Source organism: Oncorhynchus mykiss, chromosome 15 (assembly GCF_013265735.2).
Source record: "Oncorhynchus mykiss isolate Arlee chromosome 15, USDA_OmykA_1.1, whole genome shotgun sequence".
Lineage (NCBI taxonomy): Eukaryota > Metazoa > Chordata > Actinopteri > Salmoniformes > Salmonidae > Oncorhynchus > Oncorhynchus mykiss.
The window spans coordinates 18,064,485-18,088,765 of NC_048579.1; the positions used below are offsets into that span (position 1 = coordinate 18,064,485).

The 24,281-nt window shown below is 42.5% G+C and overlaps 1 protein-coding gene across 1 annotated transcript in view; it reads left to right on the top strand.

Annotated features, from left to right (window-relative positions):
- The window catches only part of LOC110489724 (heparan-sulfate 6-O-sulfotransferase 1-B), a 102,287-nt gene that overhangs the window by 74,640 nt on the left and 3,366 nt on the right, over positions 1-24,281 (top strand). The window lies entirely within an intron of this gene.

The window sequence follows — 24,281 nt, forward strand, 5'->3', positions numbered from 1 at the left end:
ATGGTCTCTAAAATTCAGCCACGCCGACAGCGCCCATTGCCACGCCCCTTCCACACCCACCAATTAAGCCGTTTTTTTAAACCAGAAAAAACCCTGGACATGTTCACAGTTCCAAGAAAAGCCTGAACTGATAAATTATTCTGGCTCCCAAAAAAGAAAATGTTCTGAGCTTCTTTGATAGTAGAGGGAAACCTAATTGAAATTCTGCTCCCTGCCTTTCTTTCTCTCTCGCCTCTCCCTCTTTTTATTTCACCCACTTTACTGCCTCGCTGCTGACACTGTGAAATTTCCGCCTACTGCTGCCACCGCTACCAACTCTGCACCCACTCTTTGAGCGGTTCAGTGGGAGAGCAGAGCACACCGTCCGCTATCCATGTAACCGCGTGGGGGGATTACAGCTTCTCCTAAAATGCCACTGTGTCTTTATCACTGTGAATATTTCTCATCTAAGTGAAACACCCACCTGCACAACCATCCAGTTGTTTCTATTTAATATAGAAATGGATGTTATGATCCTGGGCGACTTCTGTATTATATTTATCTCTGTGGATGTGTGTTTGTAACCTTCATTTCTTGATTATGGTTATTATATTCAATCTCCTCCCGAGGACTTGTGGGTCTTACAATAAATAACTCACAGTGACAACGGGTAAAGAACTTTATCTTGTATTAGTTCTCCAAACACAATAACACAGCCAAGTAGGAATCACATCAACATCAAAAGCTATTTTCTTTCCCTGTGGACACGCACAGGTGCCTTCTGGGAATAATTTAAGTGCTAAACAATAAAAGGTGTACTGTCAGTAATAATGACTCAATATACACTACCGTTCAGTTTGGGGTCCCTTAGAAATATCCTTGTTTTTTAAAGAAAAGCACATTTTTTGTCCATTTTTAAAATAACATCAAATTGATCAGAAATACATTGTAGACATTGTTAATGTTGTAAATGACTATTGTAGCTGGAAACGGCAGATTTTTTATGGAATATCTACATAGGCGTACAGAGGCCCATTATCAGCAACCATCACTCCTGTGTTACTATGGCATGTTGAGTTAGCTAATCCAAGTTTATAATTTTCAAAGGCTAATTGATCATTAGAAAACCCTTTTGCAATTGTGTTAGCACAGCTGAAAACTGTTGTTGTGATTAAAGAAGCAATAAAACTGACCTTCTTTAGACTAGTTGATTATTTGGAAATGTACAGAAACAAAGAACTTTCTTCTGAAACTCGTCAGTCTATTCTTGTTCTGAGAAATTAAGGGGATTCCATGTGAGAAATTGCCAAGAAACTGAAGATCTCCTACAACGCTGTGTACTACTCCCTTCGCAGAACAGGACAAACTGGCACTAACCAGAATAGAAAGAGGAGTGGGAGGCCCCGGTGCACAACTGAGAAAGAGTACAAGTACATTAGTGTCTAGTTTGAGAAACAGATGCCTCACATGTCCTCAACTGGCAGCTTCATTAAATAGTACCCACAAACACCAGTCTCAACATCAACAGTGAAGAGGCGACTCCAGGATGCTGGCCTTCTAGGCAGAGTTCCTCTGTTCAGTGTCTGTGTTTTTTTGTCTGTCTTAATCTTTTCTTTTAATGGCATTTTCTTTGCAACTGCCTAGAAGTTGTGCACCGGGGCCTCCCACTCCTCTTTCTATTCTGGTTAGAGGCAGTTTGCACTGTTCTGTGTGTTTCCAGCTACAATAGTAATTTACAACATTAACAATGTCTACACTGTATTTCTGATCAATTTGATGTTATTTTAATGGACAAAATTGTTTGTTTTTCTTTCAAAAACAAGGACATTTCTAAGTGACACCAAACTTTTGAACAGTAGTGTACACTGAACAAAAATCTAAAACACAACATGCAAAGTGTTGGTCCCATGTTTCTTGAGCTGAAATAAAAGATCCTAGAAATTTCCCATATGCACAAAAAGCTTATTCCTCTCAAATTTTGCGCACACATTTCTTTACATTCCTGTTAGTGAGCATTTCTCCTTTGCCTAGATAATCCATCCACATGGCAGGTGTGGCATATCAAGTGGGTTTGAAACTGTGGGTTTGCACTAAGGTTGGGCAGTATGCAGATTTGCACACCTTCGTACCTGTGGTATCCCAGGATATATATGGTATTACCGGTAGTGCACACAAGGGGCTAAAAAAGCCCCAAAACATAATTTACCAGAATGCTAACAAGTAAGTACTAAGGAATTCTCATAGTGGATGCTAGGTAAATACTAATGAGTGCTTGCAAACTTCTTTTTTTTTCAATTTAAAGTTTTATTGATTAAGTTTTCTTGTTTCTCAATCAACCAACAAAACACATTCCACATTCACAGATGTGACAGACTTTAAAAAAAAATATATATATTTTTTTAAATAATAATATATTTTTAACTTACATTTGTTTTTTGTTTGTTTTATATATATATATACATACATACATACATACATACATACATACATACATACATACACGCACATATATACAGTGGGGCAAAAAAAGTATTTAGTCAGCCACCAATTGTGCAAGTTCTCCCACTTAAAAAGATGAGAGAGGTCTGTAATTTTCATCATAGGTACACTTCAACTATAACAGACAAAATGAGAAAAAAAATCAAGAAAATCACATTGTAGGATTTTTAATGAATTTATTTGCAAATTCTGGTGGAAAATAAGTATTTGGTCACCTACAAACAAGCAAGATTTCTGGCTCTCACAGACCTGTAACTTCTTCTTTAAGAGGCTCCTCTGTCCTCCACTCGTTACCTGTATTAATGGCACCTGTTTGAACTTGTTGTCAGTATAAAAGACACCTGTCCACAACCTCAAACAGTCACACTCCAAACTCCACTATGGCCAAGACCAAAGAGCTGTCAAAGGACACGAGAAACAAAATTGTAGACCTGCACCAGGCTGGGAAGACTGAATCTTGGTTTGAAGAAATCAACTGTGGGAGCAATTATTAGGAAATGGAAGACATACAAGACCACTGATAATCTCCCTCGATCTGGGGCTCCACGCAAGATCTCACGCCGTGGGGTCAAAATGATCACAAGAACGGTGAGCAAAAATCCCAGAACCACACGGGGGGACCTAGTGAATGATCTGCAGAGAGCTGGGACCAAAGTAACAAAGCCTACCATCAGTAACACACTATGCCGCCAGGGACTCAAATCCTGCAGTGCCAGACGTGTCCCCCTGCTTAAGCCAGTACATGTCCAGGCCTGTCTGAAGTTTGCTAGAGAGCATTTGGATGATCCAGAAGAAGATTGGGAGAATGTCATATGGTCAGATGAAACCAAAATATAACTTTTTGGTAAAAACTCAACTCGTCGTGGTTGGAGGACAAAGAATGCTGAGTTGCATCCAAAGAACACCATACCTACTGTGAAGCATGGGGGGTGGAAACATCATGCTTTGGGGCTGTTTTTCTGCAAAGGGACCAGGACGACTGATCCGTGTAAAGGAAAGAATGAATAGGGCCATGTATCGTGAGATTTTGAGTGAAAACCTCCTTCCATCAGCAAGGGCATTGAAGATGAAACGTGGCTGGGTCTTTCAGCATGACAATGATCCCAAACACACTGCCCAGGCAACGAAGGAGTGGCTTCGTAAGAAGCATTTCAAGGTCCTGGAGTGGCCTAGCCAGTCTCCAGATCTCAACCCCATAGAAAATCTTTGGAGGGAGTTGAAAGTCCGTGTTGCCCAGCAACAGCCCCAAAACATCACTGCTCTAGAGGAGATCTGCATGGAGGAATGGGCCAAAATACCAGCAACAGTGTGTGAAAAACTTGTGAAGACTTACAGAAAACGTTTGACCTCTGTCATTGCCAACAAAGGGTATATAACAAAGTATTGAGAAACTTTTGTTATTGACCAAATACTTATTTTCCACCATAATTTGCAAATAAATTCATTATAAATTCTAAAATGTGATTTCCTGGATTTTTTTTTCTAATTTTGACTGTCATAGTTGAAGTGTACCTATAATGAAAATTACAGGCCTCTCTCTTTTTAAGTGGGAGAACTTGCACAATTGGTGGCTGACTAAATACTTTTTTGCCCCACTGTACATACACACAAAGAACCATTATTAAAAAATAAATATATATACATATATATCAAACTTGCAGCAGCACTATCAAGGTTCTTATTAGCTATTTCCAGCCTTAGCTGAGACAATGAGCAAATAATTAGTTTTTAGATTTTACAGCACCTTACATTTCCCTAATCACCCCATTCACTCTGTCCAATTTGAAATATAGTTGAGTAGTGGAGACCAGAGTCTATCAAACTTGGGCTGTCTCTTGCGGATGTCATAAGTGAGCGTTTCAAGAGGGAGAATGTCAACAATCTGGTCAATCCACATTTAAAATTTAGGAGAGGTCTTAAAGGCCCACAATAGAAGAATACATTTCTTAGCAAAGTATGTAATAGTCATAAGCACATTTTGTCTGTCAGGATCAAGAACAAAGTCCTGCTGGACATTAAGAAGATAGATACACGGGGTCATATCAAACTGTACATCTAGTATTTTCTGTGCAGCAGTATGTACAGATTGCCAGATTCTGGCAATCTCCCTACAGCTCCAAAATACATGCATATAGGTTCCGCTTTCAGAGGTACATCTTTTACAGTTAGGAGAAATGTCTGTTTTCATTCTATGGAGTCTCAAAGGAGTGTAATACAATGTGTACAAACATTTGTAATTAGATTCTTTAATTTTTACATTAGTAGAGGAGCAGTATACCCTTTTGCAAACCTCCGCCCATTTCTCATCACTGATAGTCAGACCAAGGTCCTTTTCCCAGATTATTTTCAAAGGAGTAAAGGAGGAGCCTCCTTTCTCATAAAGGAGTCTATATATATATATATATATATATATATATATATATATATATATATATATATATATATATATATATATATATATATATATATATATATATTAATAAAATATATTTTGCCTTTAATGGATTGTGCTGTGACAAGAAGGGTTTCAACTTCATTCAACTGAGTTCTAAACCTCCTCTTGAAAGTAAATGAGGAAATGACATGTCTAATTTGAAGAGATATATTTTTTTTAATGGGATCTTGGCACATTGAATTCACTGCAGAGCTCTTGAAAGGATTTCAGTGTAGTGGTTTTCTGATGAAATAGGTCTGAAAAGGTCCTGATTCCTAGAGTATGCCAAAGATTAAAGTTGGCATCACTCAGGGCTTTTGGCAAGTCTGGGTTGCCTACTATAGGCGAGTGAGAACATATTTGGGAGAAAATGCCCAGGTATTTCTTACAGTCCCTCCACGCTAGTAGGATGCTGTAAATCAAAGGTTTAGGCTATGTTGCCCACTTCACTAAAGTTATTAATGAATATAATTCAGCTTAGGGGCAATGAACCACAGGATTGGGCTTCTATCTGAATCCACTTTGACTCTTGTCTGTTTGTGATCCATGTTAGCATGTTGCGGATTTGGGCAGACCAGTAGTACAATTGAAGGGAGGGAAGGGCAAGACCACCCTTAGATTCAGGTTTCGATAGAGTGGAGAACTTGGTCCTAGGTCTTTTATTGCCCCATATAAATTTGGTGATGCTTTGGTTAGTTGTTTTGAAAAAGGAAACTGGGAGATAGCATGGGAGCATCTGAAATAAATAGTTCAGTCTAGGGAGGATGTTCATACGGATGACATTAATAGTAAGCTAATTGGGAGGGAGATCCAGGTTTGGAGATCATTCTTGATTCGATCCAGGAGTGGAAGATCATTTTCCTTGAAAAGGTTATTCAGATCTGGTGTTATGAAGATCCCAAGGTATTGAAACCCCTGTGTCTTCCATTGGAATGGACATAGTGTCTTCATAGAGCTGGTGAGTGTAATATTGAGAGGGCAGACAGTGGATTTGTTAAAATGTATCTTATAACCTGAAAACTTGCCATACTGAGCAATTGTGTCTAAAATGGGAGGGATTTCTCAGGGTTGGATATGTAGAGCAAGACATCATCCGTGTAAAGCGAAATCTTGTGCTGCAGGCCGCCTGCAGAAACACCCATAATACCTGGATTGCTCCTTATCAACTCTGCCAGAGGCTCCGTCCCCAACAAGTAGAGCAGCGGGGACAGCGCGCACCCTTGTCTTGTGCCCCGACCCAAAGGGAATCTGTCAGAGTTCAGTCCGTTAGTAGTCACCATGGCATTTGGATGAGAGTATAGTGATTTGATCCATTTAATAAACCTTGGGCCCATATTGAACTTTTCTAAGACTGGGAACAGAAAGCTCCTTCTTAGCATCCATTGAAGCCAGCAGGACCCCAGACAGGGATCTTCTGTGCGTTTACTTGATCAATAATATCAAAAAGACGGTGAATGTTATCAGAAGAGAATCTGTCTCTAATAAATCCAGTTTGGCCCGCTTTTATTATTTTGGGAAGAAGAGTGTTTAGTCTTTTGGCGAGCAATTTGGTAATTATCTTGTAGTCGAAATCCAACAAGCTTATGGGCCGGGAGGATGAGCAGGATAGAGGGTCCTTGTCTTTTTTGAGCAACACTGTAATGCGAGCTGTGTGCATGGAGTCTGGGAGAACTCAGTTTTTGCAAAAATCCTCCAGCATTGGCATGAAGATAGGGCTGAGCTGGGGCCAAAAAGCTTTGTTGAACTCTCTGGGGAATCGATCTGGGCCTGGGGACTTATTAGGGGGCATGGAGGTAATTGCCTCCAGGATCTCCTCAGGAGTAAAGGGGGAGTTGAGATCTTCTTGGTCGGTCTCTGATAGTTTAGGTAGAGAGATTCCCTCTAGGAAAGAGTGGAGTTCTGCCTCTGTGTGTTTTCTCTGAGGTATATAGTTTGCAGTAAAAATCATGAAAAGTTCAATTGGATCTTTTTTGCATCATATGTGACCTCGTCCTCTGCTGTTCGGATAGCCATGAATGTACGTTCTGACAGCTCTTTTTTTAATTGGTAAGCAAGCAATCTACTAGGCCTATTGCTATACTCATGGTATTTCTGTTTAGTAAAGAAACATTTTTCAGTCCAAATTCAGTTCGGCTTTGGCTGCTTTAAGTTGACTCCAGGAGGTGCTGTCTGGGGATTGTTTATGTACTATTCACAGCATTCCAGCTCCCTCTCGAGATCTAGCCTGTGTGCTTCCATTGCTTTTTCCTTAGAGGTAGCATATGCAATTAGATGACCTCTTAGTGTGGCTTTAGCAGCATCCCACATTGTGGCCGGAGAAACAGGAGAATCTTTGTTGCCGTGTGTGTTGTTGTCTATCCATGTAGTTACCAATGTATGGAACGCTTCGTTTGATAACATGGAGGTGTTGAATTTCCAGCTCTTTGACCTCGGGATGTTTTTGCAGAGGTCAAATCGAAGGAGGACAAAGGCGTGATCTGAAAGTGCTATGGGTCCGATTGAACATGTGGCTGAATTTATGAAAATCTTTGGGATAAAAATGTAATCTATACGGGAGTAGGTGTTATGGACATTAGAGTAGTATGTATAGTCCATAGATGAGCTATTGGTCTCTCTCCAGATATCTATCAGTCCCATCTCTTTAGTAAGAGAGTTCAACATCTTTGCAGATCTAGGATTTGTGGTGGGGACTTGAGATGATTTGTCTAGGGTTGGGTTAAGGGTACAATTAAAATCTCTGGCTACCACGCCAAAGGAAACACAATGCTCATTGAACAGGGTTATCATTTTTGACATGAAAGCAGGACTATCTGTGTTAGGGGCGTATATGTTTAAGATAGTAATTGGTTGACCATACAGTGACCCAGTTATCAAAATAAATCTCCCCTCTGGATCAGATATGTTTTTTGTCAATTATGAATGGAACATTCGTATGGATAAGTATGGCTGTGCCTCTACTGTTTGATTTGAAAGATGAGAAATACACCTGTCCCACCCAAGCTCTGCGGAGTTTGGCATGTTCGGCATCACAGAGGTGTGTCTCTTGTAATAGCGAGATGTCTGCTTTTTCCTTTTTTAGAGCACATAGTATATTTTTCCGTTTTACTGCATGACCTAGACCATGGCAGTTCCATGTCAATAGATTTAAGGTGCTAGTCATCGTCATCGAACAGTAATTGAACTTTAGTGCAAGTCATCTCTGGGTAAAAGTGGATAGTAATTACAGCTGCGTTCACATAAAAGGAAAATAAATGGTGTACATAAAATAACAATTTCTGAACACCCCAGCCGAGTTCCCAAACAACTAGACATATCCCGTTAGATCTATTACCCCCCGCTCAGTCTCAATTCTGTGTTCCGAAAAAAAATTAAAAAACGGGAACGTCTCCCCCTCCCCACCAAAGAAATGCCTCATTCTCTCCTCTCCACCCCGCATTGAGTAAATGACAACGTAGCCCCGTCCAGACCACATTAAAAGAGGGAGAAAATAAAATCAATAGCCCAGCCTACATATACCTCCCCCACAGGGAACCACAAGTAATAATAGAGGGGGGCTTCTTGGAGGCCTTTTCTGTCGCTAATGCTCGAGTCCAGGTAAAAATGTTGCCTTTTGTAGCTGCCATGACTTTTTGACTAAAGCTAAAGGAGTTTAAACCTGAAGTGGAGGTAAGATTAGGAATGGGAAACTACTTGTGAGGAGCTCTTAGTTCATGCGGCCATCTCGTTCAAGGGTCACGTGATCCCCGCTTGCAAACTTTTACTACTACGACAGACAACCCACCTCAAAGTTATGCAAGTATCTCAAAATGCAGTTTGCAGCACGCACAAAACAAATATTAGTCAGCAGGGATCTTAATCCAGGAGGGAATTGTTACCAAGTAGCTTGATCTTGCAAGCTAATGTTAGCAATTAGCTAAACCCAGCTGGAGAGAATTTAGATATATACCTTACAAACATAAGTAGTGAATGTCATACAAGTGTAACTTGATCACCTCACTTAAGTTTGCGCTGCAGGAGTAACTCACCTCATGAAGCTCACATTTTGCTTGTTGCACTTCTTTGTAAACAAACACACATAGCTGTCTCAAACCGCTGTTTTGGGAAACTAGTACTGGAAAGCTTCATACTGAAAAATGATCTAATGGGTGAAATGAACGCGATCAGCTTTATCTATTACCTAGTGCACAAGTTGACTGGAGGTGGTTATTTAAAAAGTACTAGTATTCAAAGCCCAGAAAATGTCACTTACCAGAATGCTAACAACATTTTAACAAGTACTAAGGAATCCTCAGAGAACTGATAACTAAATGCTAACGAGTGCATTGCGAACATTTTGTGACCTAAAGTATACAATTAACTAAAGAATGCTACAGGGTTTGCTGCGCGCACAAAACAAATATTAGCCAGCAAGGCTCTTGATCCAGGAGAGGATTGATTATCTGCGGTTACCAAGCAAATGCCTGCTTTTGGAAGAAGCTAACTAGCTACTAAATTAGCAAACCAAATGCACAACTGAAGAACATCTATCACATTAGACTGTTAGCTTATAAGATATCTAGCTGGCAAACATTTAGTTGTGAATTCCATACTGTAATTATATCACCCGGCGTATGCTGCACGACAGTAAGTGACTCAATAATCCGGTCTCATCATTGTGTGCCTGTAAACAATCACCACGTGACAGGGGGACTACCGTAAACTACATAACAATGTGACAGGTGAAATGAAGAATGCGATGTTCTTTATCTCCTAACGTATTGCTCAATTTGACTGCAGGTATCTACTTAAAAAGTAGACACAAATATTCACATTTATTAAGACTTTCAACGGTATTGAAAAACCATCCTGTGGCTTTTTCTAAATACCCCGGTATATAGTGTATAAGGTATACCACACAAGCCTAGTTTGCACAAACTGTCACAAACCGTCTCAGGGAACCTCATCTGCATGCTCCTCGTCCTCACCAGGGTCTTGACCTGACTGCAGTTCGGCATCGTAACCGACTTCAATTGGCAAATGCTCACCTTTGATGGCCACTGGCACACTGGAGAAGTGTGCTCTTCAGAGATTAATTCCTGTTTCAACTGTGCTGGGCAGATGGCGTCGTGTGGGCAAGTGGTTTGCCGATGTCAAAGTTGTGAACATAGTGCCCAATGGTGGTGGTGGGGTTATGGTATGGGTAGGCATAAGCTACGGACAATGAACACAACTGCATTTTATCGATGTCAATTTGAATGCACATAGATACCGTGTCGAGATCTTGAGGCCCATTGTCGTGCCAGTCATCCGTCGCCATCACCTCCCGTTTCAGTATGATAATGCACGACCCGATGTCGCAAGGAACTCTACACAATTCCTGGAAGCTGAAAATATCCCAGTTCTTCCATGGCTTGCATACTCACCAGACATGCCACCCATTGAGCATGCTTGGGATGCTCTGGATCAACATGTACAACCGCGCCTTCCAGTTCCGCCAATATCCAGGAACTTCGCACAGCCATTGAAGAGGAGTTGGACAGCATTCCACAGGCTACAATTCACTCCCTGATCAACTCTATATGAAGGAGGTGTCATGCTGCACGAGGCACAGTGGTCTTCTGATCCACGCCTCTACCTTTTTTTTGTAAGGTGTCTGTAACCAACCGATGCATATCTGTATTCCCAGTCATGTGAAATCCATAGATTAGGGCCTAATGAATTTATTTCAATTGACTGATTTCCTTACATGAACTGTAACTCAGTGAAATCTTTGAAATTGTTGCGTGTTGCGTTTTTTAAAATATTTTTGTTCAGTGTAGGTTTAGAATGAAAGTATAATTACAAAAACGGAGGCAACAGTCGTCCCCTGTTTCAGGCACTTAAATATATTTATAATTTGCTTATGCTGTATACCATAGAATTAACAGTTTTCTCAACAAACTGAATTGTAAACAGTACATTATTTATTTGTATTTTTATAATAACTAGCATGTCACAACACTCAAAAATGCAAATATGCACAACATGCAAAAATAGCATGAATCGAGAAAGGCACTGAACATAACAGCATCTTTTGTGATTAAGTCAATGACTCAATATAGTTTCTAAGTAGAAGTGTAATTCCAAACCCCAGGCTACATGTTCAATCTCTTGTCTATTTAGAATCAAAGATCAATAGTGTCTATTTAAAGGAAGTACTTCCCCTTCATATCTACAGTATTAAGGCTGTAGGGAAGGATTATCATTTCTATTTTGTATTTATCTTTGAATGTTAATGTTCATTCCCTATTTATTATCTATGATCAGGAAATACTATTTAACGGAAATACTCCACTCCCTATCTGTCATAGTGCCCCTCTGCATCTCCATATCTACAGTATTATATTATGGCTGTAGAGGAGGCTCATTTGAGACTAATCTAAGATGACATGTTCCACTGGAACGCAGAGTAGAAAGAACAGCAACCTGGAAGATGTTACAGTGCTAATGATATGCGGCCATCTTGGTGAAGTGCACAGGCAATTTGCTGTAAATGTATTAGTGGTCTCCGTGATATCGGTATCACCCAACCCATTATATCATTATTTAGGGTATGGGCTTATTGATGTTCTAATGAAGATTATTTGGTGTCGTATCGCATTTCTGTGTTGAGATGTTGCTGTCCAAATACCTCACAATGGTATTATCATTGATAAACACGGAATAAAAAATAATTGCAATGTTCAAGACGAGTCAAGTTCCGCTGTTCACACTGATAATCCCAGAGATGAGCCATCTTTTAGGTATCTACTTCAAATGTACGTCCAATACCATTGTCTTCAATTCCTATAGATGCCTTTTTTTTAAATCTCTTTCTCAAAATGGACACTGATGAAGCAATAGTAATTCAAATGGCCTCGGGATACAGACACTTAACTCCCTCTCACTTACTTAATGCACTCCGGAAATCTAAAGCGCTTTCTTTGAGAGAAACTTTCCGTTGAGAGTCAACAGCGCTGTTGTGTTCGACAAGGCCTCTGAAAGGCTATGTAAATCCTTGCTCTATATCCCCCACGTTCAAGTCAAGTACTTCTGGCCCCCGAAAAGCTGAAAAGAGACTGCGTTCTGAGTTGTTTGCTGTTGCGGCTGAATGCTTGGTTAGACGCCCTGAAGCCAGTCTGTGCAGCCTCTCGCTGTAGCCTAAAAACGACGGTGTTGCTTGCCGTGTTCCCACTACCAGTGTTATTGATGTGTTTTCCTTTGAAATCCTGTGTTCCCGGGAATCTTCAAAGGGTCTTTAATGGGTTTTAATGTGACGTTGGAATTAGACGCCTCACTGTTGCGGCGGTGGCAGGTTTAGGTGTAACTAACCCAGTGGTGCTCCACGAAGTGTCTCTTCCCCCAGTGTTGAATTATTCAGCGTCGCTCTATTTTCACAGTTTGAGAATGCCAGCGGGGTGTTCTTAGTGGAAGACGAATAGAGATGGAGAATTGTGTGTGGGTGTGCCTCACTGCCTGCATATGTGCCTATGAGGTGGCCTTCTTCAACCAAGTAGTACACCACTAAGTCCCTGTCTGGCGACACTAGGCTGCATACTAATTGAAAAACCATGAAGCCCCAGCAAATACAAAGAAAGTGCACGTGTGGATTGGAGGAGGCTACGTGTCCAGAACCAGTCCGAATCTAGTCTACCTCCTGTCTGTTCATCTGTTTTTCCTTTCTCCTTTCTTTCTTTCTTTCGTTCTTCAATCTGAAATGTGTGTTGAGTGCCTTTAACATCTGGCCCCGGGCCCCCAGAGTCCTCTTCAGCACTGAAGCCCCTCTCAAATCCCGTAGACTGTCGTCTCTCCTATCAGCATGACAGGGCCTCTTTCTCTCTTTCTCTCTCTCTGCGGGTTCATCTCAATAGTCTAAGCTGGCTCATCTCCGCTCTTCCATCTGCACGGATGTGGAAGAACCTGACAGAGGAAATGACATGACACTCATACACAATCCATGTCTCAATTGTCTCAAGGCTTAAAAATCCTTATTTAACCTGTCTCCTCCCCCTCCTTTACACTGATTGAAGTGGATTTAACATCAGGGTAACATCAGGGATCATAGCTTTCATCTGTTCAGTCTATGTCATGGAAAGAGCAGGTGTTCCTAATGTTTTGTCCACTCAGTGACAGTTTCCAGATCACTGCAGATGAAAGAAGATAGAGGAGAGGAAACTATTGAGATACACACTTGCTCTAGGACTTTACTAGCCACAGCCCCACAGACCTCTCTCACCTGCCCACCCTTCTGAGAATATTACCTGCTGGACAGTGTTTCCTCTGCCATTGTATAGGCAGGGCGGGCTCCCCTGCTGGATCTCTTGCCCCCCACCTAAAGGATTGGACTGTTGGTGTCAGAGGATGTTGCCTCAGAGGCCTTTGCATGTGGCCTGGAGAAATTAACTGGGGATAAGACTGCAGCTGGGTGATGCTGAGGTTAGTCAAAGGTGTCACACTAAATAGGAAGCAACTTCATTTGGACGTTGTAGTAGGTGCATTAATTTTGTTCCCTTGCCGTTGTACCCGCCAAACTCTTTACCCCGGGAACAGTATATTCAGGTGTTGACGCCATGCCAATTGAAGATGACATCAAGTCAATTCAAGGCGGACAACCAAGGACTTCATCACTTTCTTGCTGTCCCTTTTGGCGCTGACGTCCCGCTTAGAAATGGCTTCCCCTGTTTCCTGTTTGTTGTGTAGAAAATAATTAGTTTAAAATCTAGTCCCTATGGAATCGGGAGTGGAGAATGGGTAATCCTCCTCACCCAGAGAGAGCTAGTTTTTCTGCAGAGAAAGAAAAGAAGTGAGGAGTGACTACTGACGTGAGGAGTGCCTACTGACGTGAGGAGTGCCTACTGACGTGAGGAGTGCCTACTGACGTGAGGAGTGACTACTGACGTGAGGAGTGACTACTGACGTGAGGAGTGCCTACTGACGTGAGGAGTGCCTACTGACGTGAGGAGTGCCTACTGACGTGAGGAGTGCCTACTGACGTGAGGAGTGACTACTGACGTGAGGAGTGCCTACTGACGTGAGGAGTGCCTACTGACGTGAGGAGTGCCTACTGACGTGAGGAGTGCCTACTGACGTGAGGAGTGCCTACTGACGTGAGGAGTGACTACTGACGTGAGGAGTGACTACTGACGTGAGGAGTGCCTACTGACGTGAGGAGTGCCTACTGACGTGAGGAGTGCCTACTGACGTGAGGAGTGCCTACTGACGTGAGGAGTGACTACTGACGTGAGGAGTGCCTACTGACGTGAGGAGTGCCTACTGACGTGAGGAGTGACTACTGACGTGAGGAGTGCCTACTGACGTGAGGAGTGCCTACTGACGTGAGGAGTGACTACTGACGTGAGGAGTGACTTCTAAATATCAGATGGGAGTCTTAAGAGACATTCCAATAATAATAACAATAATATAGTCTGTCAATGACCTACTCTTTGAGAAACACACGCATACATTTATATCCACAGATTTACACACACAGATGCTTTAAACAACATACTGAAACCATAGTCATACATTTTCACTACACATCAAATAGGCTAGTGGCCAATCCTCAAAAAGGCCTTTAGTTTTTGATACCCGTAGTTTTTGCCTTTAGTTTTTGATAGCTGTAGTTTTTGCCTTTAGTTTTTGATAGCTGTAGTTTTTGCCTTTAGTTTTTGATAGCTGTAGTTTTTGCCTTTAGTTTTTGATAGCTGTAGTTTTTGCCTTTAGTTTTTGATAGCTGTAGTTTTTGCCTTTAGTTTTTGATAGCTGTAGTTTTTGCCTTTAGTTTTTGATAGCTGTAGTTTTTGCCTTTAGTTTTTGATAGCTGTAGTTTTTGCATTTTGTTTTTGATAGCTGTAGTTTTTGCCTTTAGTTTTTGATAGCTGTAGTTTTTGCCTTTAGTTTTTGATAGCTGTAGTTTTTGCCTTTAGTTTTTGATAGCTGTAGTTTTTGCCTTTAGTTTTTGATAGCTGTAGTTTTTGCCTTTAGTTTTTGATAGCTGTAGTTTTTGCCTTTAGTTTTTGATAGCTGTAGTTTTTGCCTTTAGTTTTTGATAGCTGTAGTTTTTGCCTTTAGTTTTTGATAGCTGTAATTTTTGCCTTTAGTTTTTGATAGCTGTAGTTTTTGCCTTTAGTTTTTGATAGCTGTAGTTTTTGCCTTTAGTTTTTGATAGCTGTAGTTTTTGCATTTTGTTTTTGATAACAAACACAACAATTTTACATCTTTAATGTTTCCCATTTTGTGAAATGGATGGTTGTGGGAAAATATTTTACTGCAAAAGTGGTTAAATTGACAGATATTGTGACCACCCCCTAAACTCAAAACATGCAGTATAATGTCTGGCTGGACGGGGATGGGCCACATAAGATCATGTAACCTAATATTGCAAGCTCTAATATAGCAAAAATTGGAATACAAGTAGTCAGTTGTCTGCCCTACATACACAAACAAACAGCATTAGGAGATCTTAATGCTTCTTGGTATTATAGACCTGTAAACACAGAGATGGAATAGGTGGAAATATCAACTACAAATTATTTATGATGAATGTAAGCTTTACTTTTAGGTCGCTGATAAATAGACAACTTTCCAAGTCAAACGTGCTGACATTCAGTGCTTGTTGGTCCTGCTAGACAAAAATACACATAGTTACATGTTTTTTGATGATGTAGTTATTGTAATCTAATGGGCTTGAAGGAAAACAAGTGGGCTGAAACAATGAAAACTGTCATTTATTTTCAGTCAAAAGGTCCTCTATAGATGTTATGTTAAGCTTCTTGCAATTACGTTAGGGGACCCCCTAGATTTGACTGCCACGATAACGTTAAATGGTGGTTTAATCAGCTGTATTTACATGTTTTAAATGAGACATCTTTCAAATTTGTGTACTCTACTTATGACCTGTACGCAATAACATTTTTGTCCAATACAGCTATGTTGGGTATCCAGTAGGCCTGCCATAATGACACTCAAACACCATCGTCTGGATATAGAAAAGGCAGCTGACTGCTTGGTACCAACTGTGTTATAACCTGTACCTCCAGGATTGGGCTCTTAAGTCACCTCCTTATTATTAAGAAGTAAGCTTTGATTCATTGCTAGTCCGAAAAGGCTGCCTGAATCCAACATGACCTTCCCGGTGGCTCGCTGCATTTGTGATGCGCATTGGGACGTTGTCGTGCACTCTTATGCTGTTTGGGTTGAGCTGTCTGCCCTGTCCTCGATAGGCCCATGCCACCATCAGTCCTCCCCTCTGGCAGTTACTAGAGACAGAGACATGTCAGGAGGCCATTCACCAGCCAAGATGCCATCTGGATAGTGCTGCTGTGCATTGCCCTTATATGTACCTATTTTGTTACCACCAATGGCTGGCCAGCCCATGTGACACCTGAAGAATGAGCTCTCATGCTGGGGTGACTCATGCATTGATCTGGGAAACTGTGCACTAATCCCAACACCTCTATAAGGACATAATGGCATACTTGGCAAAGGAATTATTTTCAAATATATATGTGACTGGGGCTGTGCTCATAACCAACGCCTCACAACCAACGCTTCATAGTCTATGACCTACACTCTAAGTAACCTCTAGGAAACCTGAGGTCACCCTCAGGTTCTGTCACTCTACTCATGTCCTGCTGATCCTGCCCCCAGACCCTAATCACAACCAACTACCCAGAGTAAATATTGGCCAAATAATCATCCTACATGACTTCCAAATGAATATAAAGGAAAATGTAGGACTTTACCTGCAGGACTTTTTGCCACATTCAACATAACAAACTCTGGTCACACTTTATTTGGATAGTCCCATCTGCTCTACAGATGGTCATACTATCTGCAACTGCATGCTAAGGTTAGGGTTAGGTTCAGAATAAGGTTAAGGTTAGAGCTAGGGTTAGTAGATGGTTAGTTTAAATGTTTCTGATTAGTCTGTAGAGCATCTACAGATGGACTAACCAAATAAACTGTTACCAACACTCCAACCACATGTCAGTTAGGTGTTGGAAAGATCTAAGGGAAGGTCTGTTTCTGACAGCTCTGTCACAGACTCTCTCTTTAACAAGTGGACAACCAACCATTCCACTACTGGAGTAGATTAAGATGTTACTGGGATCCCCATTAACTGACACCAATGACTACAGCTAGTTTTCCTGGGGTCCGACACATTCTTTATTTTATTTCTTTTATTTCACCTTTATTTAACCAGGTAGGCAAGTTGAGAACATGTTCTAATTTACAATTGCGACCTGGCCAAGATAAAGCAAAGCAGTTCGACATATACAACAACACAGAGTTACACATGGAGTTAAACAAACATACAGTCAATAATACAGTAGAAAAGTAAGTATATATACAATGTGAGCAAATGAGGTGAGATAAGGGAGGTAAAGGCCACGGAAGGTGAGTTGTATGGCATTGAAGCTCATCTGGAGGGTTGTTAACACAGTGTCCAAAGAAGGGCCAGAAGTATACAGAATGGTGTCGTCTGCGTAGAGGTGGATCAGAGACTCACCAGCAGCAAGAGCAACATCATTGATGTATACAGAGAAGAGAGTCGGTCCAAGAATTGAGCCATGTGGCACCCCAACAGAGACTGCCAGAGGCCCGGACAACAGGCCTTCCAATTTTACACACTGAACTCTATCAGACAAGTAGTTGGTGAACCAGGCGAGGTAATCATTTGAGAAACCAAGGCTATCGAGTCTGCAGATGAGGATGTGGTGATTGACAGAGTCGAACGCCTTGGCCAGGTCAATGAATGCACCGTATTGTTTCTTATCGATGGCGGTTAAGATATCGTTTAGGACCTTGAGCATGGCTGAGGTGCACCCATGACCAGCTCTGAAACCAGATTGCATAGCGGAGAAGGTATGGTGGGATTCGGAATGGTCGGTAATCTGTTTGATGACTTGGCTTTCGAAGACCTTAGAAAGGCAGGGTAGAATAGATATTGGTCTGTAGCAGTTTGGGACAAGAGTGTGTGTCCCCCTTTGAAGAGGGGGATGACCGCAGCTGCTTTCCAATCTTTGGGAATCTCAGACGACACAAAAGAGAGGTTGAACAGGCTAGTAATAGGGGTTGCAACAATTTCGGCAAATACTTTTAGAAAGAAAGGGTCCAGATTGCCCGGCTGATTTGTAGGGGGCCAGATTTTGCAGATCTTTCAGAACATCAGTTGACTGGATTTGGGAGAAGGAGAAATGGGGAAGGCTTGGGCGAGTTGCTGTGGGGGGTGCAGTGCTGTTGACCGGGGTAGGGGTAGCCAGGTGGAAAGCATGGCCATCCATAGAAAAATGCTTATTGAAATTCTCAATTATAGTGGTTTATCGGTGGTGACAGTGTTTCCTATCCTCAGTGCAGTGGGCAGCTGGGAGGAGGTGTTCTTATTCTCCATGGACTTTACAGTGTCCCAGAACCTTTTTGAGTTTGTGTTGCAGGAAGCAAATTTCTGCTTGAAAAAGCTAGCCTTGGCTTTTCTACCTGCCTGTGTATATTGGTTTCTAGCTTCCCTGAAAAGTTGCATATCACGGGGGCTGTTCGATGCTAATGCAGAACGCCATAGGATGTTTTTGTGTTGGTTAAGGGGAGTCAGGTCTGGAGAGAACCAAGGGCTATATATGTTCCTGGTTCTAAATTTCTTGAATGGGGCATTGTTATTTAAGATGGTGAGGAAGGCATTTAAATAAAAAAAACAGGCATCCTCTACTGATGGGATGAGGTCAATATCCTTCCAGGATACCCCGGCCAGGTTGATTAAAAAGGCCTGCTCGCTGAAGTGTTTCAGGGAGCGTTTGACAGTGATGAGTGGAGGTCGCTTGATCGCTGACCCACTACGGATGCAGGCAATGAGGCAGTGATCGCTGAGATCTTGGTTGAAAACAGCAGAGGTGTATTTAGAGGGAAAGTTGGTTAGGATAATATCTATGAGGGTGCCCATGTTTACGGCTTTGGGGTGGTACCTGGTAGGTTCATTGATAATTTGTGTGAGATTGAGGACATCAAGCTTAGATTGTAGGATGGCTGGGGTGTTAAGCATGTTCCAGTTTAGGTCGCCTAGCAGCACGAGCTCTGAAGATAGATGGGGGGCAATCAGTTCACATATGGTGTCCAGAGCACAGCTGGGGGCAGAGGGTGGTCTATAGCAGGCAGCAACGGTGAGAGACTTGTTTTTAGAGAGGTGGATTTTTAAAAGTACAAGTTCAAATTGTTTGGGTACAGACCTGGATAGCAGGACAGAACTCTGCAGGCTATATTTGCAGTAGATTGCAACCCCGCCCCTTTGGCCGTTCTATCTTGTCTGAAAATGTTGTAGTTAGGGATACATTTTTGGTGGTCTTCCTAAGCCAGGATTCAGACACGGCTGGAACATCCGGGTTGGCAGAGTGTGCTAAAGCAGTGAATAAAACAAACTTAGGGAGAAAGCTTCTAATGTTAACATGATGTTAACATAACATTATGTTAACATTAGTAGTTAACATAACGAAAAAGACAATACAGAAAAGAATACTTCACAATTTACATTTTAAAAACATTAACAAAGACATTAGACTTACACGTATAGTTATTTTTTTTAACCTTTATTTAACTAGGCAAGTCAGTTAAGAACAAATTCTTATTTACAATGACGGTCTAGGAACAGTGGGTTAACTGCTTTGTTCTGGGGCAGAACGACAGATTTTTACCTTGTTAGCTAGGGGATTCGATCTAGCAACCTTTCAGTTACTAGTCCAACACTCTAACCACTAGGCTACCTGCCGCCCCAATACAGACATTACTGTTATACATTCAGGCTGAGATAACATTCCAGTTTGTTAATGGGTCTCGTTGGCATTGAAGCGGCATCTGCCTGAATCCAACTGTTGTAGAAATGGAAACTGATCACCTCGCAGCCCTGAATATCCTGCCAGCCATACAGGAAGGATACTGGCCTTGTCGCTGCAGCTTGCCCAGAGTCAGTTAGCTGTGCAAGCTGGTCAGGCCCCAGAACTACAACCACTACTGGCTACTTTGTCTACTAACCCTGTTAGGACACACTCATGTCCTGTAACCTCAAAGACGTTGAATCCACCAAAGACGTTGAATCCACCTATACGCTACTAGAGTGGCTGACTGTTGTATTACAGGTTGCTTTCCTGTTACTTGGTTATGCTACTATGTACTTGTGTTGTGAAAGACATGAACACCATCTAGTTGGCTTCAGCTTTTCATACACAGCGGAGGCATGACAGTGCCACTCACAGTTCTCATACCAAGAGACGTATGAAACCCTTCTAAAATATATCTATCAATTTACCCACTTTTGCAGTGAAATATTTGTACACAACCATCCATTTCATAAAGGGGAGACATTAGAGGTGGGAAAAGATGGTTGTGTTTTGTTCTACCTCAGGTAGGGGTATCACAGCCTTGCCACTAGCCTAAAAAAAGTCACATGGCCATAGAAGGGACACACATCTTCCAAGCTAATGCTAGCAGGATGCCACTGAGTCTCGACTTTCCCCCAGCCCTCTCTCCTAACCCCATGTTTACCTGCAGGATCTTATACTTTTCACCCATTTGAGCCACACGCCAAAGTGCTCGAGAGAGAGAGCAAAATGGTGACTTCTAGAGAGATAATGAAGCAGCACTACTTCAGCAAAGTGTCAGTCAACAGAGCTAAATCCTGAGCCGTATGACCAGCCTGCTACGCCTCAGTAATAAGGCTAAAGCCTTGGCCAGTATTAGTATTGACTGGCCGCGCGTAAAGCGGGCAGGTAGGTAATTACCAGGTTATTGGCTCATGCAGCCACCCTCTAATGCTGTCGGGGCATGCACACGGCTGCCCAGTTTAATCACTGTGGAAACAGGGGGAGATGGGTGATTAAAAAGGGAGGGGGGGTCTATCAGTAGTCAGGACTCGGCCTCGCACCAATGGGCTCCAGGGGCCTGCAACACCATAATGACCTCATAGGAGAGCGGAATGGAACAAGGCCTCTCCCCTTGGCAGCAAGAGAGATGGGAAGATAAGCAGGAGATGGAGAAAGAGGGGTGACAGAGTGAGATTAGAAAAGAATGAGAGAAAGAGAGAGAGAGGGAAGATTGGTGGTAAGTGGACAAAGGAGAGGAGTGTGAACGGAGTGTGAACGATTTGGGGGGAAGGCGAAGAAAACATTTGGGCGACAGACAAAAAATAGAGAAGAAGAAAGAGAGAGAGATTCTGGAAGTGAGACGGGTTAGAAGGAAAATACTCCTAATTCTCCCTCTTCGCTCCTCTGTATCACTGCAGTGCTCCGCTCCCGCCCTCCCTGCATTGGGACTTTGGCTGAAGTGCCTTTGGTTCTGGTCCAGATATGGCCGGGGCGGTGGAGTGTGTGTGCCTGCGCGGATGGCAGGTGAATGGGAGGATATGTCATCGTAATGGCTCTGTGTAATGTGGTGTCACGCCGTGTGAGGAACAGGCACCATTGTAAAAGGGTGCCTATGCAAGCGTTATTCAGAGGCTTCCACAGCACAGCAGCACAGCACAGCAACAGCACAGCGCAGCAGCAGCAGCAGCACAGCACAGCGCAGCGCAGCACAGCACAGCAGCAGCAGCAGCAGCACAGCACAGCACAGCACAGCACAGCACAGCAGCAGCAGCACAGCACAGCACAGCACAGCAGCAGCAGCAGCAGCACAGCACAGCACAGCACCGGCCCCGGTCACTCTCCTTCCTCCTCTTTGCCATTTTCAATCTTTCTCATTTCACCTCGTGCCGTTTAATTTCCCTTTTCATTCTCTCATTCTCCTCTGTCTCTTTTGTCATGGTTATATTTAACGTTTTCTCTTTCCTTTTCTGAAGCTGTCCTCTATTTACCCCCCCACCCCCTTTCTCGCTCTCTCTCGGTTCTCTTCCCACTCTTTCTCTTTAACTTCCCCTTCGTGTAGCTGTTGCGTCCTACTGTGCATATCTTAACGTCAACATTGTTTGTTCTACTTCTCTTAATCTCGGGTTTGTCTTTCATCTTTTCAACCAAAGGCGGCCGACCTATAGTCTTTATGTTGTTAGTTGGAGAACTGGTTGATTTTTAAACTAGCACTTGAGAATCTATTGAGTTTAGTGTTACCTAATTGTTTGAGAAACACTACTCTGTCCATCTATCTCACTCAATGTTGTGAACATAAGAAAACATGGCCTCACTTATCTTTTTAGAGAACACTGTAAAAACGGACGTCACACCGGCTGAGGGGCTTGTCAAAATATTGTGGTATGGATATCTCTTGCGATATGGATATTGGAATGTGATTTCAATTAATTGTGCCGCCTTAATCCGTGTGACTTAATTTACTATACAGTAATTGTAAATCAACATGTTCTCAGTGATTCAAGGAATATTTTGTGCATACTGCCATCAAGTGGCATTGTTATGAATTACATCCTAACTAATACTGTGCTGCCTCCAAGTGTCTGTTTTTAAATGTATGTAAAGTATTTTGTATGTAATGTCTTTTTCTTTATGTGTCGGACCCCAGTAAGACTAGCTGTCAACATTGGCGTTGCCTAATGGGGATCCTAATCAAATCCAAAATCAGTCATGGCTGGTCTCCTACACAAAGAACATGTGTGTGTTATAACACTCGTTCCATCTTGTGAGACGCTGTCCTGTTTCTGAAATACCCATCTTATGGCAAATTGTCATCATTATTGCTATCCCATTAGAACAGCGCAGTCAGCATTTGTGGCTGATAGATACTACCAGTATTGGGCCCATCCATCAACAGTGATGCAGAGTTGCTCCGCTGTGGGTGGGTGTGGGAGTGCGACTTTATCGCCTGCTGTGTGGTTGCTTGTGCGTGAATGTGAGTGTGAACTAGATGGTCTGTGTGTGTATGCAAGAGAAAGACACACACTCAAATACAACAGCGTGGTGTCTAGCAAAAACTCTGAGAGAGAGCAGAGACACAAAGTCTCTGTGTCTCAATTCCAACCCCATCATATCTCATTCTACCAGGTGTGCTGGTGTAGTGAAGGCCCCCCCGGGGGGGGGGGGGGGGAAATCCTGCCGTGTCGTACACTATGATTCACTCGTAATGTTGACTGAGCAGAGCGCTAATTTGTAATGAGATCAGAACTCCCACTTGAAACCCACCTCCAGACTCCAGTTCTCCCCAATACAGCTCAGCCATTCATCAAGAAATGCTCATTTTTTCCCCTCTCTTGCATTAGTTCCCCCTCTTATCTTCTCTAGTCATACCAGGGGGCATGGCAGGGAATTGAGGTGTGATACTCTATTCTACTTTTGTTTTGTGCATCTGTTTGCTAAAGGGGATAAACTACTTTTAAAAAGTTAACAGTTCTTTTGTTTCTCAACGTGAGAAAGTGCAATTTTTTTCCACACCCAATCCACTCCAATTATACAAAACTCGCTAATGCGGTCAAGTCCCCTGGAATTTTCCTGAGAATCACGGAAACCCCAAAGGCCTAGAATTCCAAACTCTAAAAGTATTGAACCTTGACTACTCCACTGATACTAGACAGAGGTGGGCGCGATTGGACACGGAATGAGAGACGATAAGAAGAGTAGTTGTCATCCCCTGTGTACCCCTTCGAAGACCTGAAAGTCTGACCTTTTCACCTGCACCTGCCAAAACAAGGGGCTCCTCTTTCCCCCCATCTGTTACCTGGCACAAAATGGCCGCCTTGTTGCGTCACTGTCTCTCTTTTCCAGCCAGGGGTGTAAACTAAGTAGCAGTTGGCTCTATTGTTGATTGAATTGAACTTGGCATTACTGTGCCCACTGTCTCTGTTTTAAAGGTTGTGTTATGACCCGGCAAATGTAGATAAGAGTATAGGGATCACTCTGAATCATTATCAGACCCTGTCTCCAGCTCTCTAACCCAAATCCTATTACCAAGGTCTGTCTGTTTTGCCAAGGCAGTGACCCTTGGCTGTTTCTCTAGTCAGATTGAATCTTAATGTCGTTATGACATAAGTACAGGCCAGACAGTGGAGTTTAATGGGAAGAATAGCGAACAGTTTGTTCATCTGGCGTGTAAAGGAGAACAGGGTTGTGTAGGCGGGGGCTATGGATGTTGGGGTCAGGGTTGGTCAACAACAATACACACACACACACACACACACACACTGCCCCCCGGAGTTGGAATGTATTTACTGTTGTCTCGGTGTCTGTGAATGTCTGGCTGCCGCTGCAGAGCAGTAGAATACCACACCAAGGTCAGGCCTCTTGCCATTGCACGACAGGTATTTGTGATTACACAGATGCAGAGGAATGTTCCGCCCCTGTTTTCTCTCTCGCTCTCCCCATCTTTTATCCTCTGGAGATGATTGTTTCAAGATGTGCGTCACTCCAGGTCTCTGGTCTGGACCCCGTAGCCCCTGAGGTCTGGAATTTTT